This window comes from Cuculus canorus, chromosome Z (assembly GCF_017976375.1).
Source record: "Cuculus canorus isolate bCucCan1 chromosome Z, bCucCan1.pri, whole genome shotgun sequence".
Classification (NCBI taxonomy): Eukaryota; Metazoa; Chordata; class Aves; order Cuculiformes; family Cuculidae; genus Cuculus; species Cuculus canorus.
The window spans coordinates 48798299-48812443 of record NC_071441.1 but is presented as its reverse complement, the minus strand read 5'-3'; positions in this window follow the sequence as shown (position 1 = coordinate 48812443).

The following is a 14145-nucleotide window of genomic DNA, read 5'->3' as shown; positions in this document are numbered from 1 at the left end:
AAAAACCACAAAATAACCCAGCCCATAAATACAGGTCTTGTTCCAAAAGACTGCAACTTAAGTTAAGCTATATACAATGACATGGCAAGAGGTGGAGAGGGAATAAACTTGTAAAACTGCTGAGATGTAGGGCTTTTTTTGTTAGATATATTGACAACTACCTGCACACATGTACATAAGAATAAAACAAATACTATATGTATTAATATCATTAAGACTGCAGAAGGGTACATTTATTCTAAAATAGAGGACTACATGAAAGAGACTTAGAGTTTGTGGTAAGAGTCATTTTAAGTAGGAATTTTCTTTGTTAAAAGCATTTTTAAAAAAGCTTTGCCCAAAATACCACTATTTTGTCAAAGCCTGTGCAACTTACATGGAAGAGATGCACACATACATTCCACTGTCTTCATAGTTAAGAAGTTTTCACTTGCTGTCTTTTCTCAGTGATTCAGTAGATTTCTTGGTCTGAAAAAACAAAGTCCAATACACTACAGCTTTCATCTATCCATTTTCACAGTTCCTGAGTCCTCTAAGACACTTACAAAAACCCCAGGGGGACTGAAGGTGAAATCAGCTTTCCAGTCCTCCTAGCCTACTGTTGGCAATACTGTTACAACCGTCCAAATTCACAGGTGTAAGGGCATTTCCTGGTCCTACATCAGAGAGGAATATGGTTCTACAAGTGCTCCTTGAACAAAGCAACATAAACACTCTCCTGTCTCCAGATGGAAATGCATAACCCAGTTTTTAAAAGAACTTTTTCCTTTCTGAAACAAAACAGTATCCTAGATTAAAGGTCACTGAATTATGTTAGTACAGTGAGCAAAACAGTAATAAATGCTAAATCATGCCAGAGAAGTCCAAACAATTGGCTGACTACTGCCCACTCTGGTCTTTTGAGCCCCACGGTTAGCCTAGCTGCTAGTGGTTTAATACCTCACTCTTATCAAAAGCAATTACCAAAGACAATATCAGACATTGACAACACTGATCTTACCCCTCCTCACACGTGTTTAAATTGGAACTGACACCTTTCTCAATCTTCTTAAATGCAGATTGATAAATGAACACACGTGTTTAACTCCACTTTACAGGAATCTTGTAATTGTATTGCTTTTACTTCAAGGCGCATGCAGAGATATAATCGCAGAATAACTATGTGGCTAACCAACTACTTTATAACTATGACAGTTTGATAATTGGCACACAAAATGGTTAGGAAGGAACACAATCCTTTCCATCTAAATAAGTTAACAACTAAACAACAAAACTTATGCATATTTCATAGTATTTGTAAAATACAACAGAAATTATACATATATGTTATTTCAGTATACTTCATGTATCTTGATTTTTTTCCCTGCAATATAACCTGATTATTAATATAACTGATACTAATACAACATACAATAATGATTACACTGTCTGAGTAAGGTTCACATTAGTTACACTTAATGTTCTGTAAAAGATTCCTAAGAATAACACTACATATATATGTGCTCACTCTATTGAATTCACTGTAGCTTACACAGGTATTAGAACTCAGTACAATTTCTGTAGTTATTTTTACTCTTATATATAAACTACTGGTATAGATACAGACTCATTGCATTTATCTCAATGTTTTTTAACAGTGTTCTGGACACCAGGTACCACACCAGAAAGCCAAGTGCAGTCACAAAAGAAATACCATCGTATTGAACACAGGTCAGAACACCATTTATTTCCATAACCTATCAGTATCAGGTACAATTATTTACAATTACAATTCACAGGTAAGGATTTTAACAACATCATTAAAAAAACCCAACAAAAATACCCTAAATTTTTTTTTCAATACAGTCAGTCAGTAATTCAAACCACAAGTTATATACATTTATACTATACAATACCTTGAAGTTTAGCTGACATGTAGTATCAACAGACAGTTTTAACCTTTAACAGCTTTCAAATATTTTTTAAAAGCAGTTGAATGAAATATCAGGACAAAGATGCCACCTTGCATAATGCCCTGCTGACAGTGACTTTTATTACGATAGGGGAGAAAAATAGTACTATGTCAACAACAGTATGGAAGATGAGCAATGCACCTTCTCATTTACTAATATCAATAATTATAACTGAGGCAATTTTAGAGGTCTTTGGCAAGTTTCCATTTGATCCAACTTCTGCAGATGCCAGTGGTGTCAGAGGAGCTCAGAATCTGTTTTTCTTGGTATAAACTAAGAAATTATCAAAACCTCACAGCCCGTTTCTCAACATTTTTACAATTATCACAGTATTTTTCTTCATGCAAGTCTTGTCAGTGACAGTAATGCTAATAATCATTTAACTGGACACTAGCAAGTTCCTAAGCATATTGGCATGATTTATACTCAGGTAAGGTGAGGAGAGGTGCCACGCACTCACGAAGTCTGTTCCACCCGTTTGGTTCCCATACTCAGGAAATCTAAGAGATAACAAAAAAGGCTGTGGAATAAAAAGTAAGGAACAAGTGTGATGGATCAAACCAGTTATATTCTTACAGCAAATCACAACTACTTAACTGTTCGCATTTAAGACTGTAAACCTCAATGTGCTACAGTTTAAGCCAGTTCACAGTACTCTTCTAACACATTGTGCATAGTCAAAGTTGTCCAGTTAATACAGTCTTACAACTGTACAGCCAAAGCAATACCCTATAATTTAAACTAGTTACAAAGATGCAAATGGATCCTGTCTATTCTGTGGTATTTATAGATTGGGATTTCTGATTCAGAATTGAACATTATGTTCAAGTAAACATTACAAGAAACACAGTTTTATTAGTTACTCTACTTGCCTGTTTAATCTGCAGCCTGGCTTTGACTTTTCTTTCTAGGATTCATTATGCATACTACAAATCATAAGATTCTCCTCTGATTACATTAAACAGGTATTGCAAATGCCAGTTCTCTGCTTCCCTTGTCAAATGGCCTTCAGCTGGCAGACAGGAAGCTTTAAACATGGCTAAAGAGAAATTTGAGAGATGCTGGGTATAGAATTTCAGAGACTGCATCTTTACAAACAGCTGAAGGGGGATAGTTTTCACTTCAAATATTTCCTGCTCCAAAGAATTCTCTAGAGTCCCATTTACTCCTGAATCTTTGGAAGTGGCTCAAAACCAGTAGTTAATAGTCTTTTTCCGTTCCTTCCATGTGTTTCCAAGAGATTAACTTTTCATCTTCACGCAGAACTTAGTGCACCATCATGTAAACAGAACTATTAGAAACAGGTCTTTGAAACAGCCATTGCTGGGATCTTCACCAGGGCTAGCAGAGATAATGCTAAAGAGGGCTACGTACTGACTGGCAATGATGTGTGTCTGTCTGTAAGACAGTATGGTACAAAGGTCCTGGCTGGGAGGACTCTGCTAGCAGCTGAAGGAGTACTAACGACACAAAGAGGTGGAAGCAGAGACCTGAAATACTGCTTTGGCTGACCTATAAATGCACAGAGCTTCTCCAGAAGCAATTAAAAGCACACCAGAACCTGATGAGGTGTTTAAGGAGCTGATTTGTTTCCTCTTTCCCTTTTTTTCATGGTCTTACTACTGATATGATTCTTTTCTCTGAGTTTTCAATCTACTACCTATTGGTACTTCCTCTTATGCTATCTTTTCATTATACCTATTAAGAAACTTTGTTTTGAGACTAGATCACGTTTAATTTGGAAGTAACATAGAAGATGAAGTGGGTAAGGATGCAACATTCAAAACATAATTCCATATAAACCTCTGCAAAAAACAGGTCTTCATTTGTATATAATGTGAAGAAAAAAAATAAAAAGAGAAAGCAATGTACATTTTTATTATAAATAGGTCATATAACTGTAACTATGACTACTACCTGACTGCTACAATATGAACAGAAGGAAAATCCACCTAGTCACAACTGCAGAAAAACATTATATCTGATTTCTCTTTTGGAGATGATCAGATCTTCTACTGATATTGAATGGTAGATTTTCAGAAGCATGTGCAGAGTTTTAGATAGACAAGTCCCTTTATTTATTGTGAAGGGAGGTCTGTATAAGAAATCCTGTGCACAATGCAGAAAATAGATCCCTCATGCTTTGTAAATTATAGCACTCATTTTTTAAGAGAAGTCACTATCCTGACTACTTGTCTATTCTGTAGACCTATCGCAAGCAGTTAGTTGCAGTATTTGACTGTATGTCTTTGCAAATATTAATTTTAGCTATTCCCCCTTATAGATGATGTATTTAAAAATGAAAGAAACAAACCCTATAATGCCAAATTTACTAAAGGGAGAGGGTATTTATTGTTTCATAACATCTGTTTCTTGATATTGTCTAATAGTGTTTCAAATATTTTGTCTTATGCTCTCTGGGGTGCAGAATTTTCCATAAAGACAAAGAGTTATAAGAGTCCTTTTAAAATCTGGTTATGCTGAATAGAAAGCAGCCTGAGAGCTCTCTGCTTAAAATTGTATGATATTTTTTTAATCCTAAATGCTGAAGGGACAATTGTTAAAATCTTGAAGGGCAGATAAGACATCAAATTATTGTCATACTTTGTTTTCATTGCAAGGAATAACAGTTTAGTTAACAAGCAGCAACAACGTGAATTGGTAAGTTTTCTTGCAGTGCCCTTGTCTACATCTGTAAGACTTAGACTAGTAGAGACAAACTACAAAGTGTCTGTCCTCACTAGAACGTCTGGTGTGTCCATTGCCATTTTCCAAATGAAAGCAGCACTGAAAATGCCTCACTTCTCTTTGTAATTCAAGGATTAACATGGAATAGGAATGGTTTTGCCTAGAAAAAGGTGGTCTTGAAGGTCAGTAAAGGTTTAATAGAGAAAAATGTAGCAATCTCTATGAAAAGCTGGAAGAGTTTGTGTTTAGAGAAGCATGAAGCATTTCAATCACAGCTTTTTCAGAGTGCAATATTTAACTCAAAGATGAATATTTTTGCCATCTTTAAATGTAATGTTTCATTAAGACTATAAATACTGAGATCTTTGCGGATCTATTCCTCCAGTCCTTCCATTAGACATCCCAGAGAATGCAAAATGATTCTCTAACTGAATCAGTGGCAATTACATTTGACATTTTCCATTTTCTTAAAGCTAAAATGCGAGCAATGAAATACTCTAGGGGAAAAAAAGGGTGAGGGGGGCTGGAGGGGTGTGGGGGCAGAACATATTTCAGTCATTTATTCATCACAGGACAAAAAAAGAAGGTGCTGGCTATCTGACTACTTCTTGCAGTCTGGCTAAAAGTTTCTTCAGCATTTTGGATTTTTATAAATAACTCTCACGGTAAATATTTTCAATTGGCAAACTTATTTGAAAGAGGAAAGACTCTTAACAATAGTTACCTGTTCCTTCTATAGCAAACATTTTATTTTCAACTCTTGCCCTTAAGCAGTTACTTCATGTTTCCCTTTGGCCTTAAACACTACTTTCTCTTACCCTTCTGAAGAGGGCTATTTGTCAACCACAGTTGAAGAAAACCTTTCCTGAAAAGCACCAGCTCTCTAAAGACCATGTAACAACTAAACATTTGTTTTGTCTCTGCACTTAATCCTGATATTGCTATTAATAGCCTAACTGGGCCTATTTTTCTTTCTCCCAGTTAACCTATCTTAACCTCACCAGAGATTAGCCTGTTTCCAATATAACCCCTGTAAAAATGACACTGTTATGTCCATCGTTTAGCTAAAAGTTTTCTCTCAGTCCTAAGACAAATATCATATCAGTTCTTCCAAGAAGAAATGCAATGACTCATTCTACCTGGAATGAGTAGAATATGGAACTAAGTGTCTACAGTAAGATACTCTCAGTAGCTATGAATAATTCATTTATATGGCAAGCATCCACCTTACATCCAGTCTGAACCTCTGAGAATAGCAAGAGCAATTCACAGGAAATAAAAAATGTCTTTAGCAACTTAAGCATCACCCTAAGATAATTTTGCTGATTTTTTAATCATTTTTGAATGCAGCCTAAAATTGTTAATTTTTTAAAAAGCCCTAGTAAATTCTATCACATGTCCTTGATCCATTCCTTTTATTTTCCCCCCTTTAGTCTGTTTTCCTAGAACAGTAATTGTTAGAGCATTGTTCTTCATCTTTTATAAAAACTTTACTAAAGATCCTTTTATTCCATTCACAATTTTATTTTAAATGCTACAAGGGAGCAGATTTCCTCTGTTCTTCTACATTTACTTATTTTGTTAATGAGAAGAAGAAAAGATACATATTTGTTATTTAACTCTGGTTAAATATTTTAATCCTGGAATACACAGAACCCCTGAAAAACTTTCTGTAAGACATATGAAAAATGGTACTATTTCTTTTTAGCATCTTTAATACAATAAATATTCAAGAAAGTATTTCACTCTCAAACCTTTTCCAAGGTGAACAACATGCACTTGCAAGTGAAGTAAAACGCTCAGGAGAGTGCTATAGACCTATTTTTTATTTCTTTCTATGCCACTGACATTAGATGTGAATGTGGGCATTTGTCTCATCTTTTCTGTATCTTGTGCTATTTAAATTCTTGATTTCACTCATGAAATGGAGAACTCTTACCTCAGGTTACAATGAGTTATAAAAACTGAGATCACACTCACTTTGTCTATTTGATTTTTTGTTAGAAATTTTGAACAAAGTCCAGGCACATTTTAGGAAAAGAAATTCTTTCTACTGAAAAAAAAAAAAAAATCTTGATTCTTTATTTTCATATTTCAGTTCTAGAGAAATTGTTAAAAACCTTCAAGTAACTACAAGTTGTTCACAACATGCACCTGAACATTTGCTCAAAATAAGAAATCCATAAAGACAAAAATGTTGCATGGGATGATCGTGCTATTTCGAACCAGAACTGGGACCTTCATGCAATTCTACAGTGATATGTAGAGTTATAGGAATATGTTGCTCTCCATATTTTTCTAAAGAGAAACTAGTCCATGTTTACAATATTTGAAAACAGTCGTCTTTCAGTTGAACATAAAAGGTCTAAGATTCCCACTTTCAAAATAAGTTACTGAATTGCCTAAAAGTGCATGCAAAACCTGTTCTGTAAGAGAATTAGTTGTACCTCCTGCCTTTTTTTAAACTCTGACTTCCTCATTACAAAGACAGAAAAAGCCAATGGTAGGTCTAGGCTGGCCTTAGACCAAGCTATAAACAGCATTATATCATGAGCATGAGGAAATCTTATCATCTTTGGTCATTAATCCTAATTTCATTAATGAGATTTGGAGCTGTGATTTTGTTTGTGTTTGCATGGTCCAAACCTCAGCAATAAATACACAAAAAGGATTTTTGAGCTAAAAACTATGGAGTCATTATATGGACATCACCACTAATAAGGGTGTCTTTAATTAGCTTCTTTCTTCTGCAGGAAACTAAGAATGAGATAAAGGTACAATCTTCTTGATAATATACATGAATATAGATGGCCACATCTTCTTTTAGCAAATATTGCTAAGAAAAGTTCTCAGAGTGTAAGAAGGTTTATACTTTCATTTTTCTAACAGAGTTAAAAACCAAGATTTATGCAACAACACAGTAAGCCGATGTAAAATGTGTTCCAGGCAACATGGCTTATATCATTCAGAAACTGCCACAAAATATACCCTTATGAAATACCTTCTGCTAATAATATTAATATCAATATCATGTCTTGTGTGAATATATTCTAACTGTAAGAAAAAGCACACTCAACTTGCATACTTGTACAGAATATTTTTTCATTTGTTTGATTCAAAATATTTAAAATCCATGCTGCTATTTTGCACAAATCTGGCCATGTAAAATTCAGTGAGTGGAACTACAATAATAGATTCATCAATGTGAATAAAAACACCACATAAACCTGTCAGAGAACAGGTTGTCGTTAACACTGTGTTAAATGGCAAGGAGTGGGAAAAGACTAACTTACTGACACCATCTTTTTATATCAATGAAGTTAGGCCAATAACGGCTTTGCATTGTATAATATCATCATTTAATGTACCAGGAAGAAATCTATTATCAAAGGAGTAATTAAACATAGTTGGTAATGGCTGAATTACCTTAAAGTGCATTTCTAATCTACAAAGAGGCTGCAACAAATAACATCATAGTTTTTGCGTATTTACTGGTTTCCAGATATAACTTGCCTTTGTGAATTCCCTTATGAAGGATTTTCTTTCCTTTACATTCTCCTGCTATCAGCTTGTAAAACTCAAAAATTTTGTTGGGCTTTTTGGGTTTTCTTTGTTTGTTTGTTGCTGGGGGAGAGAGGTTGTTCTGTTTCCATGATCTCAGCACTGATAGCAATTGTGAGTCAAACTATGTTATCAACAGTTTAATGTGAATGCTGATCAGCCTTTAGAAACTGCAGTAAGATAAAAGAAAGCATCAAATTCTGTTGAACCAATACACATGATCCTATATACACAATATGTATGTGTTACACAGTTATTTCATTCATATGCAGCGAGAGCTTGACTTTCCACTGTCCCTCCTTCAACTATAGACTGTCCAAAAGATTATAGAATCATAGAATCACACAGAATCACAAGGTTGGAAAGGACCCATTGGATCATCGAGTCCAACCATTCCTAACACTCCCTAAACCATGTCCCTAAGCACTTCATCCACCCGTTCCTTAAACACCTCCAGGGAAGGCGACTCGACCACCTCCCTGGGCAGCCTGTTCCAGTACCCAATGACTCTTACTGTGAAGAATTTTTTTCTGATATCCAACCTGAACCTCCCCTGACGGAGCTTCAGGCCATTCCCTCTTGTCCTGTCCCCTGTCACTTGGGAGAAGAGGCCAGCTCCCTCCTCTCCACAACCTCCTTTCAGGTAGTTGTAGAGAGTAATAAGGTCTCCCCTCAGCCTCCTCTTCTCCAGGCTAAACAACCCCAGCTCTCTCAGCCGCTCCTCATAAGACTTGTTCTCCAGCGCCCTCACCAGCTTTGTTGCTCTTCTCTGGACACGCTCCAGAGCCTCAACATCCTTCTTGTGGTGAGGGGTCCAGAACTGAACACAGTATTCAAGGTGCGGTCTCACCGGTGCTGAGTACAGAGGGAGAATAACCTCCCTGGACCTGCTGGTGACCTCATTTCTGGTACAAGCCAAGATGCCGTTGGCCTTCTTGGCCACCTGGGCACACTGCTGGCTCACGTTCAGTCGGCTGTCAACCAGCACCCCCAGGTCCTTCTCTTCTGTGCAGCTCTCCAGCCATTCTTCCCCCAGTCTGTAGCGCTGCATAGGGTTGTTGTGCCCCAAGTGCAGGACCCGGCATTTGGCCTTGTTAAACCTCATCCCATTGGTCTCGGCCCAGCAGTCCAGCCTGTTCAGATCCCTTAGCAGAGCCTCCCTACCCTCCAGCAGATCCACACTTCCTCCCAGCTTAGTGTCATCTGCAAACTTGCTAAGGGTGCACTCGATGCCTTCATCCAGGTCATTGACAAAGACATTGAACAGAGCTGGACCCAGTACTGAGCCCTGAGGAACTCCACTTGTAACTGGCCTCCAGCTGGAGTTAACTCCATTGACCACCACTCTCTGGGCCCGGCCATCCAACCAGTTTTCAACCCAGGAGAGTGTACGCCTGTCCAGGCCAGAGGCTGACAGTTTCTGCAGCAGAATGATGTGAGAAACTGTGTCAAAGGCTTTACTGAAGTCCAAGAAGACTACATCCACAGCCTTTCCCCCATCCAGTAGTCGAGTGATTTTGTCATAGAAGGTGATCAGGTTAGTTTGGCAAGACCTGCCTTTTGTAAACCCATGTTGACTGGGCCTGATCACCCGGTTCTCTTGCGTGTGCTTCATGATAGCACTCAAGATTACCTGTTCCATGACTTTCCCTGGCACTGAGGTGAGACTGACAGGCCTGTAGTTCCCCGGATCCTCTCTGCAACCCTTCTTGTAGATGGGCACAACATCAGCCAGCCTCCAGTCTAGTGGAACTTCCCCAGTCAGCCAGGACCTCTGGAAGATGATGGATAGGGGTTTGGAAAGGACATCCGCCAGCTCCTTCAATACTCTTGGGTGGATCTCATCCAGCCCCATAGACTTGTGGGCGTCTAGCTGGGCAAGCAAGTCTCTAACCGCCTCCTCTTGGATCATGGGAGCCTCAATCTGCCCCTCTAACTCTTGGATTTGTAAACAGAAGGAACAACTTTCTTTGCTATTAAAGACTGAGGCGAAGAAGGCATTAAGTACCTCAGCCTTGTCCTTATGCCCTATCACTGTTATTCCTTCTGCATCCAATAGAGACTGGATATTCTCCCTCGTCCTCCTTTTCCTGTTAATGTACTTGTAGAAAGACTTTTTGTTGTCTTTCACAGACTTAGCGAGTTTTAATTCTAGTTGGGCCTTGGCCCTCCTGATTTTTTCCCTGCACGATCTCACTTCGTCCCTGTAGTCCACCCAAGATGCCTGTCCTTTCCTCCAAAGCACATAGAGCTTCTTCTTATTATTGACGCATCTTGAGATCTCCCTGCTCCACCAAGCTGCCTTTTCCCCCCGCCGGCTCCTTTTCCGGAACACAGGGATGGCCTGCTCTTGAGCTGCTAGGATTTCATTTTTCAAGAGCGCCCAACCCTCGTGGGCTCCCTTGCCCTGAAGGACTGTTTCCCACAGGACTTTGCTAATCAACCTTCTGAACAGGCCAAAGTCTGCCCTCTGGAAGTTTAATGTGACTGTTTTGCTAACCCCCTTCTTAATCCCACCTAGAACTGAAAACCCTATCATCTCATGATCGCTTAATCCCAGGCGTCCTCCAACCGTCAAATCCCCAACAAGACCTTCGCTATTCACAAACAGCAGGTCTAGGAAGGCACCTTCCCTTGTTGGTTCGCTAACCAGTTGTGCAAGGAAGTTGTCTTCAATGCACTCCAGGAACCTCCTAGACCGTTTCCTTTCTGCTGTATTGTACTCCCAGCAGACATCCGGAAAGTTAAAGTCTCCCACAAGGACAAGAGGCAGAGATTTAGAGACTATCCCCAGCTGTTTATAGAAGAGCTCATCAGCAGCTTCTTCTTGGCTGGGTGGTCTGTAACAGACTCCTATCACAAAGTCCCCTTTCTTGTGGGCTCCTCTGATTTTAACCCATAGGCACTCGATCCCGTCCTCACCGTAATCCAGTTCAAGAGTATCAAAGCACTCTTTGACATAGAGGGCTACCCCGCCTCCTTTCCTACCCTTCCTGTCCCGCCTGAAGAGTTTATATCCCAACATAGCTGTAGTCCAGTTACGTGAGTCATCCCACCACGTTTCTGTGATGGCAATGACATCGTAGTCAGCTTGCCCTACAACAGCTTCCAGCTCATCCTTCTTATTGCCCATGCTGCGTGCATTGGTGTAAATGCACTTCAGCTGGGCTGATGAACCTTCAGCCCTCATAAAGGGAAGAGAGTTTATTCTCGATTGACTGGTCCTTGGAATAACTAATTCCACAGACCCAGTTTCATCCTTACTGTCCCCACTTGTACTAGCCCTCACTTGCCCTGTTGTGGCGTACTGGTGGTCCTCTCCAATCACAGAATCAATCACAGAATCATAGAATCATCGAATAGTTAGTGTTGGAAGCGACCTTAATGATCATCTAGTTCCAACCCCCCTGCCATGTGCAGGGACATCCCACTAGATCAGGCTGCCCAAGGCCCCATTCAACTTGGCCTTGAACAGCTCCAGGGATGGGGCAGCCACAACCTCCCTGGATAACCTGTTCCAGTGTCTCACCACTCTCATAGCGAAGAAATTCTTCCTAATGTCCAGTCTAAATCTGCCCCTCTCCAGTTTATACCCGTTCCCGCTGGTCCTATCCCCACAAGCCTTTATGAATAGCCCCTTTCCAGCTTCCCTGTATGCTCCCTTCAGGTACTGGAAAGTTGCTATAAGATCTCCCCTGAGCCTTCTCTACTCCAAGCTGAACAGGCCCAACTCTCTCAGCCTGTCCTTGTTGGGAAGGCGCTCCAGCCCTCCAATCATCTTTGTAGCCCTCCTCTGGACCTGTTCCAACAGCTCCATATCCTTCTCACACTGAGGATTCCAGAACTGGACACAGTATTCCAGATGAGGTCTCACAGGAAAGGAATAGAGGGACAGAATAATTTCCCTTGACCTGCTGGCAACACTTCTTTTGATGCAGTCCAGGATGCGTTTGGCCTTCTGGGCTGCGAGTGCACATTGCTGGCTCATGTCAAGCTTCTATTGACCAGCACCCCCAAGTCCTTCTCTGCAGGGCTGCTCTCAATCACATCATCTCCCACCGTGTACTGAAAATAGGGACACTCATCTTGGTGTCATTCGCAAACTTGCTGAGGGTGCACTCAGTCTCGCTGTCTATATCATTGATAAAGGTATTAAACAGCACCGGTCCCAGTATGGACCCCTGAGGGACAGCACTTGTCATGGATCTCCATCTGGACTTTGAATAGGACCATCCAACTAGTTTTTTATCCACCTTACCATCCACCCATCAAATCAAATCTCTCTAATTTAGACAGAAAGATGTTGTGGGGGACCATTTCAAAGGCTTTACAGAAGTCTAGATAGATCACATCCATCAGTTTACCCATGTCCACTCTTGTGGTTACTGCATCATAGAAAGCCACTAAGTTGGTCATACAGGATTTGCCAGTGGTAAAGCCATGCTGGCTGCCATTAATCAGTCTACGTCTTCCCTTTAGCACGTCTTCTAAGAGGATCTGTTCCATGATCTTCCCAGGCACAGAAGCGAGGCTGACAGGTCAGTAGTTCTCAGGGTTGTTTTTTCTATGTTACCCTTCTTCTGGTCACCAGGGCCTTCTCCTGATTGCCATGACTTTTCAAATATCATGGAGAGTGGCTTGGCAACCACATCTGCCAATTCCCTCAGGACTCTGGGATGTATCTCATCAGGTCCCATGGACTTATCCATGTTATGTTTAGGTTCCTCAGATAGTCACAAACCTGATCCTCCTCTCCTGTGGAAGGGGGTTTACTGGTCACCATCTTGCCCTCCCACGACCCAGGAGAGGAGAGGAGAACAGTTATCAATGAAGACTGAGGCCAAAAAGAAGTTGTTAAGTACCTCAGCCTTCTCCTCATCTGTTGATACGTGATCACCATTTCCAACCACCAGCAGGGGTACGTTCTCTATGACCTTCCTCTTTTGATTGACGTACCTGTAAAAGCCCTTCTTGTTAGTCTTTGCTAACTAAGATGTAAGTTTACTTACTAAGATGTAAGTTCCTACCTCTAACTTAATGGTGTTTCTTTCCACTGGTTGTTACCATAGCTTTTGAAACGCTCATCTAGTCATTTACTGTCTTGGAGATTATCCTGAACATAAATACTAAACACTGAAAAACTGTAGATCACTATGCATGTTGCTCTAGCTTTGACCTCTCAAACAACACGAAGCCTTCGTTATCTACTTCCAACAGTTTTCTATTCCATCATATAATATCACTCCCTCTGATTCTTACTTAGATTTTTTCTTAAGCTACAAGTAAGTTTAACTGCTTATTTTCCTCTGTCAGGATGGAGCCATATCCAGGGAACTCAAGGACATGTCAAAGCGTAGCTGGAATCAAGAATCTGAGAACACAGATTGCTGCAAACTTGCGTTTTGAACATCCGCATAGCTAGATATTAACACTATCTTGCCTTGGCCACTCCTACCAGTGAAAATCATGGGTATCATCATCTTTTCTGGCCTTTAACTGTCAGGTTACTCGGGTAGGCAGACTGTATGGGCAGCTGTCTCTGTCACTGGTGTGGGTCCTTGTTAGGCTTAACTATCCAATCCTATATTTCTCCACAAATAGATTTCTTGATTCATGAGCCTAACAAATCACAGCTAAGTTGTAAATGAAACATAAAGAAAAATCATCAGCCTCTGAAGGCAGATTTATTCTCTGTCGACAATTCCATGATAAAATTCTAAAAAGTCATTTTTTACTAAAGCGACCATGGACATGCTGCCAGCTAAAAATTGAACACTAATGGAAGCAGTAATGAGATTTAGAGACATGAAAGAATTGCAGTTTGGGTTATTTCCTCCTGTGGTCTTCTCTAAACTGGATTTCCTGATGTCTCTGTTACTGCCCATTGTGCTGTTATGAAGCATAATCTTGCTTGTGGTAAAACAAGGCAATTGAAATGAGATAT